General features: G+C 41.2%; 1 pseudogene; it reads right to left on the reverse strand.

The window, feature by feature from the left end:
• LOC140468664 (NACHT, LRR and PYD domains-containing protein 3-like) overlaps positions 1 to 23,991 on the reverse strand; it is a 540,472-nt pseudogene that overhangs the window by 12,658 nt on the left and 503,823 nt on the right.

Consider the following 23,991-nt stretch of genomic DNA (forward strand, 5'->3'; position numbering starts at 1 on the left):
GTGCACTATCGACTCGACATAATCGGTTCCCCGGCAATTGTAAAGGTTGCCTCATATACCCGAGATATAGGTGCAGTGGTTGGGTTAAACCATCAACAAATTAAGTATTTGAATTCTGACTGATACATCATTTCTCTCATAGTGTCCTTCTACATATGATAAGAAGGTAAGATATTGGAGCAGAAGCGGCTCATTCAGCCCATCCGGGCTGTATCTTGCAATGGTAAAATCACAAAGTTCCACCTGATGGTTTAACTATGTCCATTAGATGAATGGCGAAGGGAGACTTTTCTTTGGGCCCGAGCTTATATAACTCAAGTTACTGACTGCCTTCACTCTGTGCAGCAAGAGAAACGAATACTTTGGCTTGGCAACCTACTCCACCGAGTTTTTTTTTTGCACTTTGTTGAGTCAGCCATTATTTGTTTTTTTCTCTGTATCAACGTCTGACAAAGGAACCACAGGGTCTATCTTTAAACAACAGTGACTCAAGTCAGCAGGGGATGCGATAGTATTTGTGGTATTATTGCTGGACTGTTAATTCAAAGACCAGGAAATGTTCTTTGAACCTGGGTTTGAATTCCACCACAACAGATGGTGGAATTTGATTTCAATGTAAATTTTGATTAAGAGTCTAATGATGACCCGAATATGTTATCAGTTGTCAGAGCAATCCATCTGTTTCACTAATTTCCTTTGAGGAAGGAAACTGCCATCCTAACCTGATCTGGCCTGCAAATCCACAATAATGTGGTTTATTCTTAACTGTCCTCTGGGCAAATTAGGGATACACAATAAATGTTAGTCTAGCCAGAGATGCCGTCATCCTGTGGAGTCCCCTTCCCTGGGGAAAATATACATTGGGTACCCACCCTTCCCATGATTTCATAAACTTCACAAGGTCACCCCTCAGTCTCTGACATTGAAGTGAAAATAACCCCAGCCGACTCATCATTCCCCTATAGCTCAAACCTTCTACCCATTAGCATCCTTCTAGATGTTTTGTGCACGCTTCCGAGTTTAACAGCATCCTTCCTATAGAAAGGAGACCAGAATAGAATGCAGTATTCCAAATTTGGCCGATGCAATTTCCTGTCCAGCCTCAACATGATATCCTAACTCCAAATTTGGGTGACAGGCCGCCTACTTATGGAATGTTTCAGAGAACACCTCTGGGACACCCGCACCAACCAACCCAACCGCCCCGTGGCAGAACACTTTAACTTCCCCTCCTACTCCGACAAGGACATGCAAGTCCTTGCCCTCCTCCATAGCCAGACCATGGCAACACGACATCTGAAGGAAGAGCGCCTCATCTTCCCCCTAGGAACTCTCCAACCACAAGGGATGAAGGCAGATTTCTTCAGCTTCCTTATTTCCCCTCCCCCCAACTCATCTCAGTCCCAACCCTCGGACTCAGCACCGCATTCTTGACCTGCAATCTTCTTCTCGACCTCTCCACTCCCACCCCCTCTCCGGTCTGTCAACCTCACATTAACCTCCTTCCACCTATCGCATTCCCAACGCCCATCCGCCAAGTCCCACCTCCCTACGTTTTATCTTAGCCTGCTTGGCACGCCTTCCTCATTCCTGAAGAAGAGCTTATACCCGAAACGTCGATTCTCCTTTTCCTCTAATGCTGCCTGACCTGCTGCGCTTTTCCAGCAGCACATTTCTCCCTTCAATACGTCCTTGCCTTTTCAAATACGTGGAGGTCTTGTCCCTCAGAAACGCTTCCACCAACTTACCCACTACTGATGTCAGCGTTGACAACTGCGACGCTGGAAAAACACAGCGAGTCAGGCAGCATCCGAGTTGCAGGAGAATCAACGTTTCAGGCATAAGCCCTTCATTAGGAAGTTGGGGAGGGAAGGAGACTGTAAGATAAATAGAGGGGTGTGGTGTGGCGAAGGAGGTAGGTAGCTGGGAAGGCGATAGGTGGATTCAGGTGGAGGTAATAGTGATAGATCGGCAGGGAAGGTGGAGCGAATAGGTGGGAAGAGATGTGGACCGACAGAACAGGTCAAGAGGGCTGTGGCCAGTTGGAAGATTACATTTGGGATGAGGTGGGGATAGGGCAGATTTCGAAACTGGTAAACTCGGTGTTGATTCCATGTGTTTCAACAGTCCCAAAACGGAAGATGGGATATTCTTCCTCCAGTTGTCAGTGGCTTTAAATTGCCGGTGGAGAAGGCCAGGACTGGCATGCCCTTGGGGAGTGAGAGAGAAATTTAACGTGGTCTGCCGCAGAATAGTAGGTTTGTTTGGTTCGGGTGTCCCACAGATGTTGGGCCTATGCTCAAAATGTAGATTCTCCTGCTCCTCGAATGCTGCCTGATATGCTCTGCTTTTGCAGCACCACACTTTTCAACTCTGACTCTCCAACATCTGTAGTCCTCACTTTCAACACTACTGATGTCAGGCTCACCAGTTTATATTTCGCTGATATTTCCTTATCAACTTTCTTAAATACTGGCACCACATTAGCCAACCTTCAGTCTTCCAGCATTTCACTCATGGCTATCAATTTCAGCAATAAGACCAGCAATCACTTTCTTAGTTTCCCACAATATTCTGAGATACATCTGATCACATCCTCGGGAGATATCTAACTTTATGCGTTTTAAGACATCTAGCTTCTCCTCCTCTGTTTCAAGATGTTACTGTTTAATTTCTCCAAGTTATCCTTTTCCTTCTGTGTCCATAATGACACGAAATACTACTGTAACATCTCACTCATTTGCTGCGGTTCCACACAAAGACGACCTTGTTTTGCTTAAAGGGGCCCTATTCTCTCCCCAGTTGCTCTTTTGTCCTTAGCGCATTTGGTGTGCGTTCTCCTTAACACTATTTGCCCTTACACTCTTCCAGGGGTTCTCTAGATCCCTGCTCTCTATACCTGACATATGCTTTCTTCTTTTTCTTCAACAGAGCCTCAGATTCACCAGTCATCCAGAAATCCCATTCAATTACCAGCCTTGCTCTTTACGCTAATTAGAATATACTGTCTCCGGACTCTCATTATCTAAATTTTGAAGACTTCCCACTTGCCAATCACTCTTTTACCAAAAAATAACTTGTCCCTATAAACTTTTGAAAGTACTTGTCTAATACCATGAAACTTGGCCTTTTGTCAATTTAGAATTTTAACTTTTAGATCTTTTAGACCTTTTCCATAACTATTTTATAATGAATAGAATAATGATCAGTGACCCAAAAGTGGTTTCCCCCACTGTTGACTCAGTCACCTGCCGTACCCCAAAACAACGATAAGTTTTGTTTCTTCTCTCACAGAGTCATTTACATACTGAATACGAACGTTTTCTTGTACACGTTTAACAAATTTTCCTTCACCCCAGCTCTTAACACTATGGCAGCCCTAGTCTATCTTGACAATGTTAAAATCCCCTACCATTGCAACCCTATCATTCTTACAGATACCTGTGATCTCTGGAGACATTTTCATATTTCTTACACACTGATTCTGACCAATTTTATTCTTAGAATTTCCAACAAGTTGATAATTGGCGTATAACTAGAGAGAATCTAGTCCAGAAGTTTCCAAAAGAGCAATTGCCTCCTGCAGTTCGAATCTATTCACTCTTTACAGTTGTCTTCATAGTGATTGGCTTCCCAGCACTGGGTTCCTCTTGTGATTGACAAATACAATATCCAATCAGCTTCCAGTTCCTCAGTATAACAACATCACAATGTCAAATTTTCTACAGTGTCCTTTTGGCTGCAATTAACGCATTGTCTTTCCAGACCAGTTCACAGCAACAAACATTCTTTGGTTCACCTTGTTTTTGGGAAAAGCTGCTGTTCAAAGTTCAAGGTTCAATTCTCAACTTCGACTCACAGTTTCAAAGCAAGAATGAGAAAAAGAAAAGTCCTGACGTTCTCAATGAATGAAAGATTATTAGGGGATATGCAGGAATGTAGAGCTGAGGTCAAAATCAGGCCAGCCATGGCCTTATGGAATGGCTCAGCAAGCTTGAATGGCCGAATGGCTTATTCACGTTTCTTGTTCACGTGTTCCTCCTGACGCTGTTTCTGGAATGAAACAGTCACATGACCTTGATATTGCGCGTCCGATGTAAGAATGGAATATAAGGCTCACTCAAATGGCGATGAGATGCCCCTGATTGGATACAAAGGTGGAGCATGAACATGCAGGAATGAAATTTGGCTGTAATATCTATACAATTAATTTTTTTTAATGAAATGAGCATATCGATCCCCTGCGTTAATCCAAGTCTGGATTCCACCACTGACTTCATGTCTTTCTGTCCCCTTCTGCAGAACTTATTTCCCCAGAGCCTGGAAAACATTAAATAAGCAGATTGACTCAACTTCCGTGTAATTCAATGTTTCAACGATGTTGCCAACACCACCAAATAAACGATGACACATTAAAAATTAACACATGCACTCACCTAACATGTACCAGACTCCTGCAGTTTAGTATGAGCTGGCGGGATGCAGGGACAGGATGCTCTGTGAAGAAGGTTGATTCAAGGGACAGAACAACCAGAGACTGGTTTGTACTGAGTGCTGCGGTGAAATCTTTAGCACAATTATCTGGAAGACATTTCTCATCCAAACCTGTATCCAAGGAAGAGAAATAATATGAACCATTGCAAGTGATTGACATGCCATCCACCACATTAAAAGTTCATTTGCTTCACAAAAGATGCACAAATGGACCATTTACAAGTTGCATTGATCAATTCCACCGTCACCATTGACTATCACAAGGAACAACTGAGGAGTGTGATCCAATAATTTCCACTTGCCAGGGTGTTCCCATCTCCAACAACACTCAAGAAGCATTGAACCATCCAGAATCAAGCAAGCAACTTGACTGGCACCATATGCACAAGCATCAACTCCCTTTACTCAGTAGCAGCTCTTTGTGCTCTCTGCAAAAAGGACTGCAGAAATTCACCAAAGATCCTCTGACAGCGTCTTCCAAGCATAGATCATTTTCATCTAGAAGGATACGAGCAGAAGGTACATGGGAACACCACTCCATGCATGTTCAACTCCGAGTCGCTCACCATTCTGACGTGGAAATATATTGCTGTTCATTGATTTTTGAGTCAAAATCCTGAAATTCAACCCTAACCGCATTTCCAACCTACAACACAAACTGGAGTGGTTCAAGTACCTTCTCCAGGGCAAGTAAAGATGGGCAACAAATGCTGGCCTAGCCACCAACACCCACACTGCACAAGTGAATTTTAAGAAATCCCAAGTATATTTCAACGGCACCTTTAAAAATCCTCAAACTCAGCTAGACTGAGCAATGACAGCAGCTCGATCTGTAAATATCACTAACATTAGGAAAATCATCTTTGAGCGCTCCATGCTGTATGCAGTAGATGGATAATAGTGCTAAACCTCAAAACTTTAGAGAGACCTTTCAAAGTCGACACTAGCTGACTGAACAATTCATTTCACAAAATTATTGAATAGGCTCATGCACCCTTCTCCACCATTCCTGGCTATGTTTCACTGCGCGATTCTTGTATTTCGATCCATTTCAGATCTGAATCTACAGATTTCACTTCCGTCAGGACACTCCCCGTGATTTGTAGTCTCTGCACCATCTGCTAGTCAACAAATAGCTTCTTCAAGTGTTTTGATCCACAATGCTCTTTCGAGCTCAGTGCTGGATGGTGACATCCCAGAGAGGAAGACTCCAAAATCAGACAGTTGTGGTCTAAGGTGAAAAGGAATGAATTAAAAGGGACCTCAGGAGTGAATTTTTCAGAGAGAGGGTGTTGTATTTTTAGAATGAGCTGCTCGAGGAAATGGAGGTGACGGGTACATATACAACATTTAAAAGGCATCCGGATGGTTACACGAATAGGAAGGATTTTCAGGGAAATGGGCCAAATGCTGGCAAATAGGGCAAGATTTATTTTGGATATCAGGTCAGAATGGGCGAGCATGCTTGAAGCGTCTGTTTCCTTGCTGTACATTTCTATGCCTTCTGACTCCATCTGAAAATTGCACTATATAAGAAAACCTATATTCAGATGTCAAGGCGTTTTAATAGAATGTAAGAGCTTTCTTATTAGCATACATTTGTATCCTCGTATGGAGCACTGTCTACTCCTCACTGTTAGTTTGTAGTGTGCAACAGCCAACCCCATATGCAGATCCTTGATCTGGGCATTGGAGTTTGTAAATAGTCTATCCTCGCAGAAGCTCGTGCATTTGCATGAGATTTTAATCAAACCGATTTTGATTTTATCATTTCAGATTTTGAACACAGCCAATTTTGCATTTGCTTAGTGTGGATAATTGTGGAATCATACGGTACAGAAGAGGCTTTTTGGCCCATAACGACCATACCAGCAAATATATACTACCCCCAGCGCAAGTCCCACTTTCCAGCACCGGGTCCATTTTCTTGAATATTATGACACTTCAAGTGCTCATTCAACTTGTGAGGTTTAACACCTCAACTACCCTTCACAGTGCATTCCACCTTCCTCTGTCTGAAAATGTTTCCTCAAATCCTCGCTAAACCTCCTGCCTTTCAATTTAAAATTATGCTCCCTTGCTATTGACTATACTATTAAGGAGTGGAGCTGCTTGCTATACACATTATCCATGCTCTTAATATCCTTATACATCTCAGTCATGACCTCCTCAAACTTCGCTTCTCCAAAGAAGACAAGATGAGCTTATCTAGCCTCTCTTCATACTCTGCTGGTATAATTATTGGCTTAAGCAGTAATGGATTCACCTATTCTCGGCCTGCTGTCATATGAAAACAGCGGTTTTTAGTGTTATCCCTGCAGCAGACGGTTTGGTCATTCAGAGTTCAGCTGGTTGACATTACTACAGCAGGTCAACAGAAAAATGACCAAAATGGCTTGAGTTGCCTCGTTGTAGATTTGCTGTGGGAGTGAATAGCATCTTGCAGGTTACAAGACTCCAACATCTGAAAAGATTTTCTTTCACACTTTCAATATCTATGCTTGATGGGAAAATCATGTTTTGTAGACTAGTCCCGGCCAGATGGATTTCCTTGTCTCAGGCATTGACAGCTAAGGAAATTCATTTAAAGTACAGCCACGACAATCATCACGAAGAGACGTCCTGTGGTAGTTTAATCTGAGAATCACCACCCTCAGGCAGGGAAAGAGTTCAAGACGAGTGTTCCTTTAATGATAACATAAGCTGGTGCGGAATTAAACCCACGTTGATGGCAACACTCTGTATTGGATACCAGCTGCCCAGCCATGAAAGCTAAAGTGACCCAACAGCCGTGTAGTGTGAGTATAGGTCTTTCAGCCAGAGGACAGAAGAATGACTGTCCGAAATAACATTCACATCTCTGTTATTGTTGAACCGACCTCAGTCTGATGAATCACTCTGGAGCTATTAGCTGACTAAAACGATCATGTATAATATTTACTATTAACATTATTGATCCTAAGAACTATGCATCCTGTCATATCCAGTTATGAAACACAAAAGTACTATCATCTAGTAGTTACCGTATATCCTGTAATTTATATTCTGGGTTCCTCAGAAATGCTGAAAATATTCTTACTCCTGAATCCTGCATTTTTTTGTAACTCAAGTTCAGAATTTTCATGGATGTGTTTATGCTGAGGGCAGGACAGGGATCCAAGGCACAAAAATCTGTGCGATCAACCACAGTCAACCTGGAGAGCAGAAAGAGAGGTATGGAAAAGGAAAGGAGAGAGAGGGAGACAGCACAGGAATCAGTGAAATGGCAGTATTTTCTTATCTTGATAATACTGTCAATAATGAGCAGTGACATAAATATGATTAGTAGAGTTGCAATACAATCTTCCAAGATTGTTACTTACTGCAGTTCTTACATTTTATATTCTGAGTGCCTTAGAGCAACAGACCGACGCTTGATTCAGACATCTCGCAGGTTATAAATTCTCAGGTTCAGATCAGTTAATGATCGGTTTGTATACACAGCAGAGGCGAAATCCGCGACAATAGATTCAATGAGAGCAACAGATTGCAACCTGGTGATCAGCGCATTGAAAAAATAAGCGAACTGTGAGGAAACAGAACAATTAATATGCAAACATTGATGGTGATAAGAATGCAGTATCTATTAGAAAAATGCTAATATTTTAATATGCAGTACTTAATTATGCTAATTCTAATTTTTAACTATGCACTCAGTGGCGGACGACAGATTATTCCAAACAGGATCACATGATCTAGTATTCATTTCAGTTTCAGTTCTGAGTCTCCTATTTCATTACTGCATCGGCGAAACAAAGGAAGGCAAAATGAGGAAGAAATGCCATTTAATTATCAGTTAACATTTCCCTTCACTGTCGCAGATATAGTAAAATAAGGAAAACATTCACTCTTTAACTTTTCAGTTGTGTCATTCAATTTAATGAATTACAGTCAGTTCTGATTTAATGCACGGTCTGTCTTGCCATCTCACATTATAAGCACCTTTAAACTAATGGGTTGGAAACGTGCTGTCGCTAATTCAGGTAAGGAAAGATCACATAACCGTCTAAATTCTTCAATCAATTCTTATAAATGGGGAAAATAATTCAGGGAGAGATATATTTTGGATCATGGTGCTCCTGTCTGCTGTCAAATACATAGCACGAGATAGCAAAAGTTGAAACAATAATATGTTTTGTCAGATTTCATGTCTTCGTAGTCCCTGCATATAGTGAGTGAGCAGCACTTACTTGATTTCCGATTGAACTACTTCTACATTGAAACAAAAACCATTGCTTAATGAGTTCTCTATCCATGACCTTATGCCTGATTTTTCCTTGCAGACCTAACAAGCTGGCTACAGCTCTACATTCATCTGGACTTCTAAAGGAAAATTCTTGTGATTAATCCCGGGGTGGTGAAAGAAGTGAAATCTCCCACAATTTACTCACACAACTGAATTTAGAAGATCAATAGAAGTTTCTGTTTTGGCCATTCACTTATGGTGAATTTCCAACAGTTGCTAACCTGCTCAGTATTAATGTAACCTGCACCCTTGATAAAAAGCTAAATACTGCAGATTCTGGAAATCTGAAAGAAAGACAGACTACAGACAATACACAATACACAATAGGTGCAGGAGTGAGCCATTGTGTTCATCGAGCCAGCACCGTCATCCCAATGTCCAGATTTATTAATCACCTTCTTGAAATTGACTATGGAGTTGAAAATCTACATCGTCATCTGCAACTTATTGTGCAGATTCAGGTCACAGTCACGACAGAGAAGATTACACGAATACTTAAGGAACGAATCTTGTCTTTACAGCTCCAGGAAAACTTCACTCCGTCGTTAAGGGAGGGTCTATTTCCTGGGAAAGTGTGAAAATGGTACTGTCCACGATGAAAGGGAATTGTTTTTGTGGAATTGTATCCGATACTGTGTTTTTTTTTTTGTTTCATGATGTTCACTCTGTCTTGGAATCAACACCCACCCCACTGCCATTGGACTTTGTGTTTGTGACGACCTGAAATTTCCATGGTGAATGTAAAGGTTCGCATCTGCTCTTACCCGCTATCAACTTCGTGCATTTTAGTCAGTCATATGATTACACCGTGTTTTCAATGTTTCCTCCTCTGCTTGTCTTTCAGCCAAATCCAAGACTCTTACACAACATGGAATACTTTCTACTTCTGTCTGTTAAATATGAATTCTTGAAGTGCGCCTGCATCTTCTTTTCTGTCCCGAACACAAGGCTATTTTCAATCTTTTCGCGTTCTCATTCACTATTCTGAAAGCTGGCATTAATTTATTTATCTGCTGAGGCGAATCATTTGCAGATGACACCAAAATTAGTGCGCATTGGACAGCGACGAAGGTGACCTCAGATTACAACGGAGCTGCAATCAGATGTGCCGATGTTGCAAGGTGTGGCAGATGGAGTTTAATTTAAATCAATGTGAGGTGATGAATTTTGGAAAAGCAAATCAGGACAGGACTTATTCACTTAACGGGAGGTTGCTGGCCATTGCTGCTGAACCAAGAGATCTTGGGTTGCAAGTCCACAGTTTCTTGAAGGTGGAGTTACACATTGACAGGGATGTAAAGTAGGTGTTTGGTACGCTGGTCCTCATGGGTCAGTGCATTGGGTATAGGGGTTTACAGTCATGTTGCTGCTGTTTCAGGACATCAGCTAGGCCACTTTTCGAATACTGCGTTTAATTGTGGCCTCCCTGCTGTAGGATAAATGTCGTGAAACTTGATAAAAGATGTACAACGATGATGCCAGAGTTGGAGGGTTTGTGCTCTCGGGACAGGCTGGATAGGGGCTCCTTTCCCTGGAATGTCGGAGGCTGACGATAACCTCTAGAGGTATATATAATCATGAAGGACATGGATAAGGTGAATAGCCAAGATCTTTTTACCTATGTAGAGGTGTTCAAAATTAGAGGGTATTGGTTTAAGGGAAGATGGGAAGCATTTGAAACAGACGAAAGGGGCAGTTCTTACATGCAGAGTGTGAACTGTGTGACGAACAAGCTGCCGGAGGAGGTGATGGAGGCTGGTACTATTGCAACATTTAAAAGCCATCTGTATGAGCACATGAATAGCACGTGTTTAAACGATTATGGGCCAAATTCTGGCAAGTGGAACACGATTCATTTCGGATATTTGGTTGGCATGGGCCAGTTGGTCCGAAGGGTTTGTTGCCATGCTGTAAAGTTCTATTGATTTAGCTCTGACACTCTGAACCTAGAATATGACGGCACAAATTGCTATAGTTTCTATTTCTTACTTCTTGTTTTCATTATCTTCATTACCTCAGACACAGACTTCAGCTCCTATTCAATCTACGATCAATTGCCGCATTGTGATTTCTCCCTCTATCTCAATCCTAGAGCCTAACAGAAATCCATATATACATATATGGTGTTTTGGGTAACAGGCTAAATTCGCGCTCTCTGTGTCTGTCTGTCTTTATTTCTGCTTCTCCTGCTGCATTTCTCCAGAATCTGCTTCCACAGTGTTTAGGGTATGAACTCGATATGAATTTTCAGTTTCAGCCTTAGCTTGGTTGTGGGATTCCTGCTGCTTCAGCCTCTAAAATACATCACCATAGATGTAAACTTGAAAGTATAAAAAGACCACTTTCTGTTCAAAGCACAACTTCCAGATACGGGTAGAAACACATCAAATGACAACAATTTGCGAACCTGAATTGGAGTTATATTGCATTAACTTCAAAGTTGCAAATTTCTGGAAATATTTTCTTTGTTATTCTGGGCTTTACATCTAACCATTAATCTAAACTCTTACAGACTGGCAGAACCACGCTTTTCTCTGCTTAATATATGTCGAAGCATTTTTCAGATCACGTTCATTAAGCTGGTAAAATGTGGTCCCAATTATAATGTAGGGAAATGGCAGCTATATTATACACTCAGAGCTTCCACAAATAGTAATATCATTCCAACCAGATCATTTTTTTTTCTTTGAATGCTCGATTGCGACGAAGAATTATTTTCCACAAGATACCAGAGATATTTTTGGTGCCTTACTTTCAAAAATGAAAGTAGACAGGTTACTGTGAGAGAACATGGATTTAAATTGTTGAGACAATGCAACAGCTCCTCTGTAATAGCACACCAATAATGCAACATTTCCTCATTAACTAAAATTCAACTTTCCACACTATCTCAGAACGGAGAATCCAAAACGTATTCTTCGATTGTCAATGAATGTTATTCAACGTAGTGTTCCCTCAGCTCTGCACCCCTACCCAGTCAGTGAAACAGAAACTGAGAATGACCCGAATATAGCACAGCTCTCTCTCAGTACCTCGAACATCGAACAACATGGCCAGAGAGATGGCATCAAACATTAAAGATCATGTTTAGGGCTTATGGTCAGTATTATCCAGATGGTTGGGACGAAGAAGTTCCATTTGTAATTTTTGCGATCAGAGATGCACCGAATGAATCGACCAAATTCAGTCCAAGTGAATTAAGTTTTGGACATGAAGTAAGAAGACTGTTAAAATTGATTAAGGAGAAAGTAATAAGTCAGAATTCAGAGACCACCTTTTGGATTACGTGCTAAACTTTAGAGAATGATTACATAGAGCTGGACAGTTGGCTAGACAGCATTTAAAAGTATCACAGCATACAAAAAAAAACAAGAAGCGGCTATGAAATTACAAATTAGCAGTTTTGCAATTGGCGATAAGATATTGGCGATAAGGTGTTACTTCTAGTTACAAGTGAACCTTTAAAAGCTATGTTTAGACAACCTTTGTGGGTGGCACGGTGGCACAGTGGTTAGCACTGCTGCTTCACTGCGCCAGAGACCCGGGTTCAATTCCCGCCTCAGGCGACTGACTGTGTGGAGTTTGCACATTCTCCCCGTGTCTGCGTGGGTTTACTCCGGGTGCTCCGGTTTCCTCCCACAGTCCAAAGATGTGCAGGTCAGGTGAATTGGCTATCCTAAATTGCCCGTAGTGTAGGTAAGGGGTAGATGTAGGGGTATGGCTGGGTTGCGCTTCGGCGGGGCGGTGTGGACTTGTTGGGCCGAAGGGCCTGTTTACACACTGTAAGTAATCTAATCTAATCTAATCTTATCAAAGCGAGAGTAAATTGAGTGAGGTGAACTACTTGGATAACTTTGCAGACAGGAAGAAATCTCACAGAGTATGTCATGTGAATATGTTCAGAAAGCAATTGGTAGAGAAGGAAAGCAAGAGGGAAAGGTCTTAATGATTGCTGGACAGAAGGAAGAACCAAGCTCACAGGATTCTGAAGTGGACATTCATCAAATCAAATTGGACAATGACGACGTTTTCAAGAATTGGGAGTGACTATTGTATTACTTTCCACAAGAAATGACCTGAACGAATTACTACTATCAAATGAGGAGATATGCAGAAATAAACTTGGAACCACTTATAATTGTGCATGATATAGAGACAGGAGATGCTGGTTCCGATTAAGCAACATCATTACAGGCATATCCCTCCAAAGTTAGCACAGGTTCAGAAGGAGATAGAGCACATGTTCCAAGGTGGCAGAATCAAAGTCATTTACAATGACTGGCGATCACCGAAAGTCGTGGTTCCAAAGCCAGATTATGCCCAAGGGCTACGTGTGGACTATTGAAAAGTCAATGACGTTACAAAGACTGATGTATATCCAATTCCGCGTTTGGAGGACTGTGTTGAAAAAGTGGGAGATTCAACTTTCATTTCTAATTTGGGCTTGATCAGAGGCCATTGGGAATTGCCTCTGTCAGAGAGAACAACGGCAATTTCGGCTTTCACTGCGGCAAATGGACGATATCAGTTCAAAACCATGCCATTTTGAATGACAGATGCTCCAGCCACATTTCAGAGACTGACGATTAAGGTCATTTTCGGCTTACCCAACTGTGTGGTGCATATTGATGACATGGCGATTTTTAGTCACTCATGGACGGAACATTTACAGCATTTATCGGACTTTTACGATCGACGTCGGAAGGCAGGCTTGGTGGTAAGCCTAGGTAAAAGTGAATTTGCCAAATCCCAAGTTATCTTCAGTGGTCATGTTATTGGACCTGGACAAATGGCCCCACGAGATACAAAAAAATGAAGTAATTGGGGAACTTCCAACCGTCGATGAAAAAAAGCTGCACTATCGGTCCTGGGATTGAATGGATTTTATCGAAAGTTTGTGCAAACTTTAACAGTATGGCTGCTACACTCACTGAACTGTTAAAAAATGGACAAGAATTTTCACTGGACAGTGGGCTATCAAAAGTCTTTTGAAAGCCTAAAACCTGTGTTAACCACTGCCCCTGTTTTAGCCACACCAGATTACAGAGAGTTGTTCAAGGTGGCTATCGATGCCAGTGATTTTGGTGTCCATGCCGGTGTTCTGGCACGAGGATGATGAAGTGATATAAAGACGCTTTGGGTATTTTTCCAGGAAGGTGAATGTTCATCACCAAAATATTCAACGGTGGAGAAAGAGACTTTCAGCTTGGTGTTGGCATTAAAACATTTCAGTGTTTATATTACCAGCAATGCATCTGAGACAATCGGTTACACAAAATATAACTCATTCAAATTTGTGGAAAAAATTCAGTACAAAAATGTCAGACTGTTTAAATGGAGCTTGTTGTTGCAGTCATTCAACTGGACAACTGTGCAAGTGGCAGGCGCAAAAATGTGGTTGCCGATGTGTTGTCAAGACTCAAGTGAGATACAGAGGTGTTCAGTAGAGGGTGCACCGCTGCCTGAATTTGCATGTGGTTGTGCATGTTTGCATATTTATAGTGAGTACAGTGTGTTTGTGAGTTTGGATTCCTAAACGAGTTTTTGACGGGTTAAAAATGAAGTCTTGTTTTGTTAGTGATGGTTCAGTTTTTTAACTGTAGAAGTTTCACAAACCTAGTCTTTTTATTTCTAAAAGCTGTCTCTTTTCTCAAGGATATAATATACATAATTTTTTTTTCCAGAGGGGTAATAAAGCACTCTCAGTTCCGATTAGTCTGCTCTGGTTCAGAGATTAAAGGGCATTAGAACATCGAACATAGAACAGTACAGCACAGAACAGGCCCTTCAGCACACGATGTTGATCCTCATGTACGCAACGTCAAATTTCTGTGACCATATGCATGTCCAGTAGTCTCTTAAATGTCCCCAATGACCTTGCTTCCACAACTGCTGCTGGCAACGCATTCCATGTTATCACAACTCTCTGTTTAAAGAACCCGCCTCTGACATCTCCTCTATACTTTCCTCCAACAAGCTAAAAACTATGGCACCTCGTGTTAGTCATTTCTGCCCTGGGAAATCGTCTCGGGCTATCGATTCTATCAATGACTCTCATTAACTTGTATACCTCAATTAGGTCCCTTATCCTACTCCTTTTCTACAATGAAAAAAGTCCGAGCTCAGTCAACCTCTCTTCATAAAATAAGCCCTCCAGTCCAGGCAGCATCCTGGTAAACTTCCTCTGAACCCTCTCCAAAGCATCCATATCTTTACTCTCGTAGGGCGACCAGAACTGGACACAGTATTCCAAGTGCGGTCTCACCAAAGTTTTATAGCGCTGCAACAAGATCTCACAACTCTTAAACTCAATCCCCCTGTTAATGAAAGCCAAAACACCATATGCTTTCTTAACACTTGGGTGGCCATTTTAAGGGATCTATGTACCTGCACACCAACATCCCTCTGTTCCTCCACCCTGCCAAGAATCCTACCCTTAATCCTGTACTCAGCTTTCAAATTCGAACTTCCAAAATGCATCACCTCGCATTTCTCCAGGGTGAACTCCATCTGCCACCTCTCAGCCCATCTCTGCATCCTGTCAATGTCCCGCTGCAGCCTACAACAGCCCTCTATACTGTCAACTACACCTCCAACACTTATGTCTTCTGCAAACTTGCTGACCCATCCTTCAATCCCCTTATCCAAGTCATTAATAAAAATTACAAACCGTAGAGACACAACGACAGATCCCTGTGGAACACCACTCCCACAGACATCCAGATAGCTAAGTTCCCCTGTATCCCATTCATCCTCACCTTCTGAATGAGCCTGCCATGGGGAACCTTTTCAAATGCCTTACTGAATTCCATATACGCCACATCCACACCTCGACCCTCATCAACGTTTCTAGTCACAAACTCAAAGAACTCGATCAGGTTTGTGAGGCATGACCTGCCCCTCACAAAGCCATGTTGACTTCATTTAATTAAACCATGCTCTTCCAGATGGTCATAAATCCTATCTCTCAGAATCTTTTCTAACACCTTGCAGACGACAGACGTGAGACTTTCTAGTCTGTAATTGTCGGGGATTTCACTGTTTCCTTTCTTGAAGAGAGGAATTACACTTGCCTCTCTCGTGTCCTTGCCTGGTGACTTGTCAATCTTAATGTTTGACAAACTTTTCAGCACATCAGCTTCCTCTATCTCTATACATTCCAGCATGCACACCTGCTCTACAAAGGTTTCATTCACTACAAAGTTCGTTTCTTTCGTAAAGACAGAAGCAAAAACCTCATTTAGGGCCTCCCCTACCTCCTCAGACTCCACACACAAATTCCCTATGCTATCCCTGATCGGTCCTGCTCTTTCTTTGTCCATTCTCTTATTCCTCACGTAAGTGTAAAATGCCTTTGTGTTCTCCCTAATCCGTTCTGCTAAGCCTTTCTCCTGCCCCCTCTTGGCTCTCCTCAGACCATTTTGGAGCTCCTTCCTCGCGTGCCTGTAATCTTCTGGAGCTGAGTTTGACGCTAGCTTCCTCCACATTAGGGAAGCTACCTTCTTCCTTTTGACGAGAAGCTCCATCGCTCTCGTCTTCCAAGGTTCCTTTACCTTACCACTTCTTTCCTGTATCAGGGGGACATATTTATTCATCACTTGCAACAACTGTTGCTTAAACAGTCTCTGCATGTGTATAGTTCCTTTACCATGAAACAATTTCTCCCAATCCATGCTTCCTAGCGCAGGTCTAATCACAACAGTTTCCACTTCCCCAATTAAATATCCTCCCATTTTGCCTAATCCTCTCCTTCTCCATAGCTATGTAGAATGTGAGGCAGTTGTGGTCACTATCACCACAATGCTCTAAAACCACAAGATCTGATACCTGTCCCGGCTCGTTTCCGAGCACCAAGTCGAGTATGGCCTCTCGCATCATTGGCATGTCAATGTACTGAATTAGGAAATCCTCCTGCACACACCTTACAAAAACAGCTCCATTCAAATCTTCTGCTTGAAGGAGGTTCCAATCAATATTGGGAAAGTTAAAGTCACCCATTACAACAACCCTACTACGTCCACACTTTTCCAAATCTGCCGACCTATGCTTTCTTTCATCTCCCTGCTGCCATTGGGGGGGGGGGGGGGGGCATATTAAACACCTAACGAGGTGCCTGGTCCCTTGCTGTTCCTAATTTCCACCCATACTGACCCGGAAGGTCGATCTTCCACGACAATGGAGGCTTCTGCAGCGATAATTAGTATAATTATAATTAGCTTTTGTAGCTATAATTAGCTTTGTGATTAGTAGTTCTACACCCCCTCCTCTTTTTCCCTCCTCCCTATTCTTTTTAAATGCTCTAAACTCTGGAACATCCAGCAACCATTCCTGCCCTTCAGAAACCCATGTCTTTGTTATGGCCACAACATCATAGCACCAGATACTGATCCATGCTCTGAGTTCATCACTTTTATTCCTCATACTCCTTGCGTTAAAGCAAACACACTTTAACTGATCCCGTGGTTTCTTCCCAGGAAAATCCTTCCCATTAAAGGGCATTGAGTTGGCTTTTTTGGTTAGATGTAAACAGATGAGACTTCAGGCTAAAATTGTCACGTTTTAGAAGTGACCTGTATAAAGAAACGGGAGAGATCAGTTCTCTCGTTCAGCTGAACAGATTTATTCAGTCCAGAGCTGGTTCAGAGTTCAAAAGAGAGCAGTAAGGGAATTCTCTCTTCTGCCCTTCGACCTTCAACTTATAAGGATCTGATTTTTTTTTTATTCTGTGTTTTAAAGGGGGTGTAAATTGGGACTGCTGCGAATTCACGGAACAGCATACTTAAGTCGAGTTTGGATAGACTAAGTTCGTTAGAGGCTCTATATTCTGCTCTTCGTGTTTCATTATGTAATTTTGTGGATAAATATTTTTTCTGTTTTAGACCTTGTAGTCAATCTAGCTAACTTACTCTGTGTAATTTTCACTGTATATTTACAGAAACAAATTGCAATGTTACGGTCTGGGTTTGCCTAATTAAGAAAGTTTTGAGTGGTCTGGCACAGAACATAACATTTGACAATGTTGTCCTCGACCCGGAATATTTATTTCTGAAATTCTAGTGAGAACATGATGGGGTAGATTCATCAGGCGTACTCATGGAATATTGTAGCCCAATCATTACAAAGATACAATCGTCACTGATGTCTTTCTCAAATTCAAACATTTTGTGACTTACATTGTTCCTTCACATTTTAGAGGTTGACTTAGAATTAATTAAATACATTACGATTGGTAATAACTGTTGACACTCTGGTACAAGCATGTGCTTGCCATTCTGCCTTGGGTGTATCCAAACAGTCGGAAAAACGGGCAGTATATTCGACCTTTACTCGATTGAGTCAATGTGTGCGAACAGGGGTAACTGAATCAATTTGGGGGCCATAGGTGTACAGTTGATGTTGTATCCAGAGTCCAGTTATTGAGTCTAATTAGATTATGGAGACTTGGTAGTCTTCTGGTTACTTCTGAGATCGGGTTTGTTCTATTTGTCAAGGTGATGGATAAGTCAGATGTGTGTGGTGGGGTGGTAATTAAGTGGTGCATGTGATTGATGAGTTTTGCAGTTTCAACTTGTGGGGTTATTCAGGAGGTTCCAAATGATAGTTGGCCGACGGTCTGTAGGAAAGCTGTCTGAAAAATCCACTGGATGTTCCATCGATAACGTTTGAGTTTGGATAGCAGTCACATGGTTGAATGAATAGGACGGTAGGTGGGTCAAATGATGGTACAAGGAGCTTAGTTCCCCAAGACATGTTCGAAGTTTTATTTTGTGAACAGTTTCCAGCTATAGCTCGGAAACTAACCAGAAATTTGCCATGTCTCTGGCTAAAACACAGTGCAGATTGCAGAGGATTGGTTTGAAATGTCTGCATAAACGAAAACAGGATATTGTATCTGGTGAGTTGGTACACATGTAAGCTGATAGTTAAGCCTTTGTCGTGGTTAGTGGTCAGGGAGAGGGCTCAACAGAGGCTCATGAGCATAAGTCATCGTGTCAGGTTTGCCACATCTAACTTACTTGTTTGACGAGTCGTCAGCGACCCAGAGACGACAATATTTCCACAATATCCCCTAAAACTTCCAATGTCCTTCAAAGACATCACCGTGAAAATAATCACAGTATTTTCCTGAGTATGACCTTATTGCTTAACGTACAAATCAATTATTGTTGAAATATAAGACTCTACAAACAGTTAGATGCATTATTCACTGGTGTATTATTACATTATGAGGAAGGGCAGACTGAAGTCGAAGGCGTAACATCCTTGCAAGCAATTTTTGGCCGTTTGCTTGCCTCAGTAATAGGTCAGTGGATATTCACGATTTGTATAATTTAAGTTCTAACAACTTCAGGTGAATCTGGCCTTTATATAAAACATTAACATGACAATCAATGCCGAGAGACGACAGACCAGAATTAGTGGGAAGTCCTTCATTCATATGAGAGCTGTCATTGTCTCAACGAATGGACACTGAACTCAAAGGTCAACAGACGCCGCCAAACTTGCTGAGTTTCGCCAGTATCTTCTGCGTTTGTTTGTCTAAAATAGTCTCCTGTCTGCGCCCTCAAGTGTCTTTGTTTGTTCATGTATCAACCACGGATTACTTATTAACAGTGTCCTCTGTGATACAAATGTTAACGTTTTAATTTCAGATGTAACTAACGGACTCTGAAATCAGAAACAATTAGAGAAAAAGCTGATTTCTGCATCTTTGAAGAAAGAGTCAAACATAGTTCATGCTCTAAGTCCAGTGTAAGTCTTCTTCAGAATCGTGCTGTATTTCTCTGGTATCCTATCTCTTTGTTTCGCATTTCGAGGATCCGCAGCATTTTGCAATTTATCGTTTGTTCCTTTCAGACAACAATTTCCACTCATACTTATTTTATTCTGCCGATGTGAATACCTTGAAATATTCCACAAAATTAAGGTTCGCCTATTCCTCAGCACACTGCAATTAGAGTTACTTAATAAGAAGAGAGAAAGAAAATAACGCCTCCCTATCCAAACAGTACGTTTGGTGGAACTCCTTCTTATGTTCTTAGCCTGTAAAGCCTGTTCCTTATCCATCCACAGGGCTTATGTAGACTTCTTAATTCTTCAAATAACCTGCAGATTTCTAACCTAACATTCCTGTTTGATACAGTTTACAAACCATACTCTTTTCTGAAGGTAACATATTCACTTCCTGCTCTGACTGATTTCTTCTTTCTAGGATAGAACATATTCGCAGTTGATTTGAGTCAGTACTAGTCAGAAGCGCTCAAATAGATTTCTAATATCTGATGCTCGAAACTGAAAGGAGCAGATATGTTTGCTGCAATGAAACAAAGTCATTGCAAGACCACACCTGGAATATGGTACGGAATTTTAATATCTTTCCCTAGTAAAGATTGCTCTGTCCCTGGAGAGAGTACACCGAAGGCTAACTGGACTAACATATGAAATGGCAGAACTGGCATATGAGGAGAGGTTCAATTAGTTGGAATTATCTCAGTGGAGTTCAGAAGAAAAGAAATGGATCTCTGAGAAAACTGTAACACGTCCAATGGTCCACGTAGGGTAAATCTTGGAAGACTTGTTCGATATCAAGGAATTCAGAGCCAGAAGTCACATTTTAAGAATGTAAAGAAAACCATTTAGGACTGAAATGGGGAAACATTTCTTTGTACAGAGAGACGGTTCATGTACTCATAATGAAATTAGGAATCCAAATCGATCAGATTACTCATCAGTTAAAGGCATTCACTTAGCAGATAATTAGAAGTGGATGAGAATCTGTGAATGCGATGAGGAATTATTACAGAAACTGCAATAACCTATGGGAGTTTCTGATCACATTACTGATTTTAGAACAGAGGAGACGAACGTACCAAGTTGTGGCTGTGTCTTTCCAAGGCCGAGGACCGTTAACATAAAAAATAAATCATGAAGAGGAATAGCATGTGGTGCCTATACACAGACAGATAATTATAAATGAACCATTCTCGACAATAGGAACATTTCATCTTGTAAAGGAAATACAAAGATTGAACGTCTCTATTATCAAGATTTTCAATTTTACTTAATGTGCCATCATCACATGCAAGTGTCATTTAGAAATGAAATAGTATTTCAAGAACTGTTGCTGTAGAAATATCAAAGTTTACTGTGTTTGGCTTCTTCTCACTACGAGATTTGTGGCACACATTATTTCAAATCTTGAGGAGAAGATTTATTCATGCCACCTGACGACTTGAAACATGCTGGCAAGCGTTTAACCCAAACTCAGGTGATGCATAATCTCAAAATGAAATCGGGACGATGATGGCCTCATAGTATTCCCAATGGCTATTAATCCAGAGACCCAGTTCATGATATTTAATCGCACCCTGGCAGTGTGTGATGTCCATTAATCAGAGATTAAGAGTCTAATGATGACCATTAGTCTATGGTTGGAGAAGTGCATCTAATGGGAGAAAGTGAAGACTGCAGATGCTGGAGATCAGAGCTGAAAAATGTGTTGTTGGAAAAAATCAGCAGATCAGGCAGCATCCAAGGAGCAGGAGGATCGACGTTTCGAGCATAAGCCCTTCTTCAACGTCGATTCTCTTGCTCCTTGGATGCTGCCTGACCTGCTGAGCTTTTCTAGCAACACATCTTTCAGTTCAGAAGTGCATTTAATGCCCTTGCGGGAAGAAGACTGCTGTACTTACCTATTTTGACTTATTTGTTACTCCAACCAACATCAGTATTGATTCATACTTAACTGCCCAATGGATAAATAGGGATGGTCAACGTATGGTAGCCGAGCCTGCAAATTCTACTTTCTATGGATTTCTAAAAATAAAGCATGAAAAAACAAATTTCCAGTGCTACAGGAATGTAGGGTTAGAATGGCACTTATTGTTTTGCTGCAGGAAGGTGAGAAAGTCAGGAAGAGCTGAATTAACTCCAAAGCTGTACACTACATGGTGCTTTCACTCAGTTTCCCTCCACAAGTGAGTGTCAGCAAACATTTACTCTGACAATTTCAGAGATCAATGTAGACAGGCCCAAATTAATACTTGACGATGTAATCTCTCGTTGAATCAAAAATAAATGTTGTGCTTTTTTTATTTTTAAATCAAGCAATCTTTTCTCACTCATTCACTGAGTGATTGTTTACCAGTCTTGAATCAATCACGTCTGTTAATTTATATATAATCATACCGCCAAAACTTTTCATTGGTATATAAAGTCACAATGCCAAATCTTTACATATATATATACTTAGTATGCCAAGTCTTTGCACGTATATATACTCACTCCACCAACGCTGTTTATTTACGTTTAAAATCACATTGCCAAAACTGCTCATTACAAATTAAAATCATGTTGCTAAACTATTGCACTGTTTGTTTTAGCTTTGAATGAGAAATACATTTCAAAGAAAATGAAGACACTCCTATCACAAATGCAAATTAACAGCGGGGTGTATCTCTTTGTTGACAGTGACGTTCCAATCAATATAAAACTAAAATTGTAGCTCTAATGAGTGAAGCGACACAGAGATGGCCAAGGAAACGCTGCTTCCTCCATTCAAAAACGAAAAGGTGGATTACAGGATCCGTGTACTGTATCTAAACGAGGGACTAAACAGTGACTTCAGCAACTGTGATATTCCTATCATGCTTCCAACGGAATGACCAAGATCTGCAGGCACACGACATTTAAACTTTTCCAGATGGACTTTACTACTGATTGGAAATGAACTTAGTGAGTTTCACTATCTGCAGTGGTCGCTTCCCTTGTCGATAGATCAGCTCAAAGCAACTGCACCCTTTCTCATCACTGATATTCAAATGAGGTGCACTTGGAGGAACATGTTTTATTCACTCAGCAATGCCAAGGAAGCAAAGGAAATCATGTCAATATAGAGCATGCTTTAAAAGGTCGAAGAAATCTTTGTCGAAAATACACCCTTTCCCAGAAAGGATATCCTACAACGGAAAATGGCCAAGAGTTGAAACTTTATTCAATGACATCCTCTGCAAGACTTGATTCGTTGTTATCCTTTATTCCAACTAAACTTTGAAATCATCTCCATGGATATTTTAACATGTTTTTCTTTCTTTTCTGATTTTTTTCTGAGTCACTGCATAAATACATGGATTTTAAAGCAACTTAAAAATACCAGGAAACGTTAAATTTCAGAGGCGATCAATGCAGGACTTGTCCTGTCACCACGGTAATAATTAGTTTCGGTCAACCTAGTAACTCCTAAGTTCACGGAATGTGTCAACCAAAGCAATTTAAAACTGAAAGATATGGAGAATAATAAGATGTTGGATTTCCTTCTCGTCTCTACCTCTGAATCTCCTTGATTCTCAATCCTGTGTTGGCGGAGCCCACTGCAGGTTCTGTTGTGCAGCAAATTGTGTACGTCGAATGGTTAGAGAATCAGACAAGACAATCAGAGAAAAGGGAAGCCAAATTACACAGGCCCTGTAAAACTAGAAAAACACAATACCTGATGATGAAGAAAACAAATGCTGCACTTGACCAGCAGTCCCGCGGCACTTGGTTAATTATTCGCTCAGGATCGTATGCAAACAAAATTGGTATTCCCTATGACGAGTTTAAGATGGTTAGCGCTGCTTTAACCGTGATTGCAGTCTTTTGAGCACAGTAGTTTGTTTTAAAATTCTGGCAACAGATCACAACAAACCGGTCAAACGTGAAGGAGACCACACACCAAACAGACATATTGACAGGAACAGTGTGTGACAGAAATTAATGTGGAACGTGATAAGATCAGATATAGAACACGATTATGTTGTTAATAATGACCAGTAGGTCCGTTGTTGCCATGGCCACCATATAAACGGAAATACATTTGGAAAGGCCACAGGTTCCTCTGGCGACAATCACAATAGTTATCAAGTTTGCTGTAAAAGGGAAGATTTGTTTTCAGAAAGTTTCAGAATACACTGTAAAATCGCAAGTGACATATGCACCACACAAGCGACAGGTAATGACCACATCCAACAAGAGACAATTTAACTATCATCCCTTGATATTGAAAGGTTTCACCGTCACTGGGTTGCAATTGGCCAGAAACTGAAGTGAATTCATCATATAAATATTGTGGATACAGGAGACAGTCTGATGTTAAGAATAATACAACGATTAACTCGGCCCCTGAACCACCAAAGCCTTTCTCAAGACACAACCCTGGAGTGCGATTGAAAGCT

Source organism: Chiloscyllium punctatum, chromosome 47 (assembly GCF_047496795.1).
Source record: "Chiloscyllium punctatum isolate Juve2018m chromosome 47, sChiPun1.3, whole genome shotgun sequence".
In the NCBI taxonomy this organism is placed as follows: Eukaryota; Metazoa; Chordata; class Chondrichthyes; order Orectolobiformes; family Hemiscylliidae; genus Chiloscyllium; species Chiloscyllium punctatum.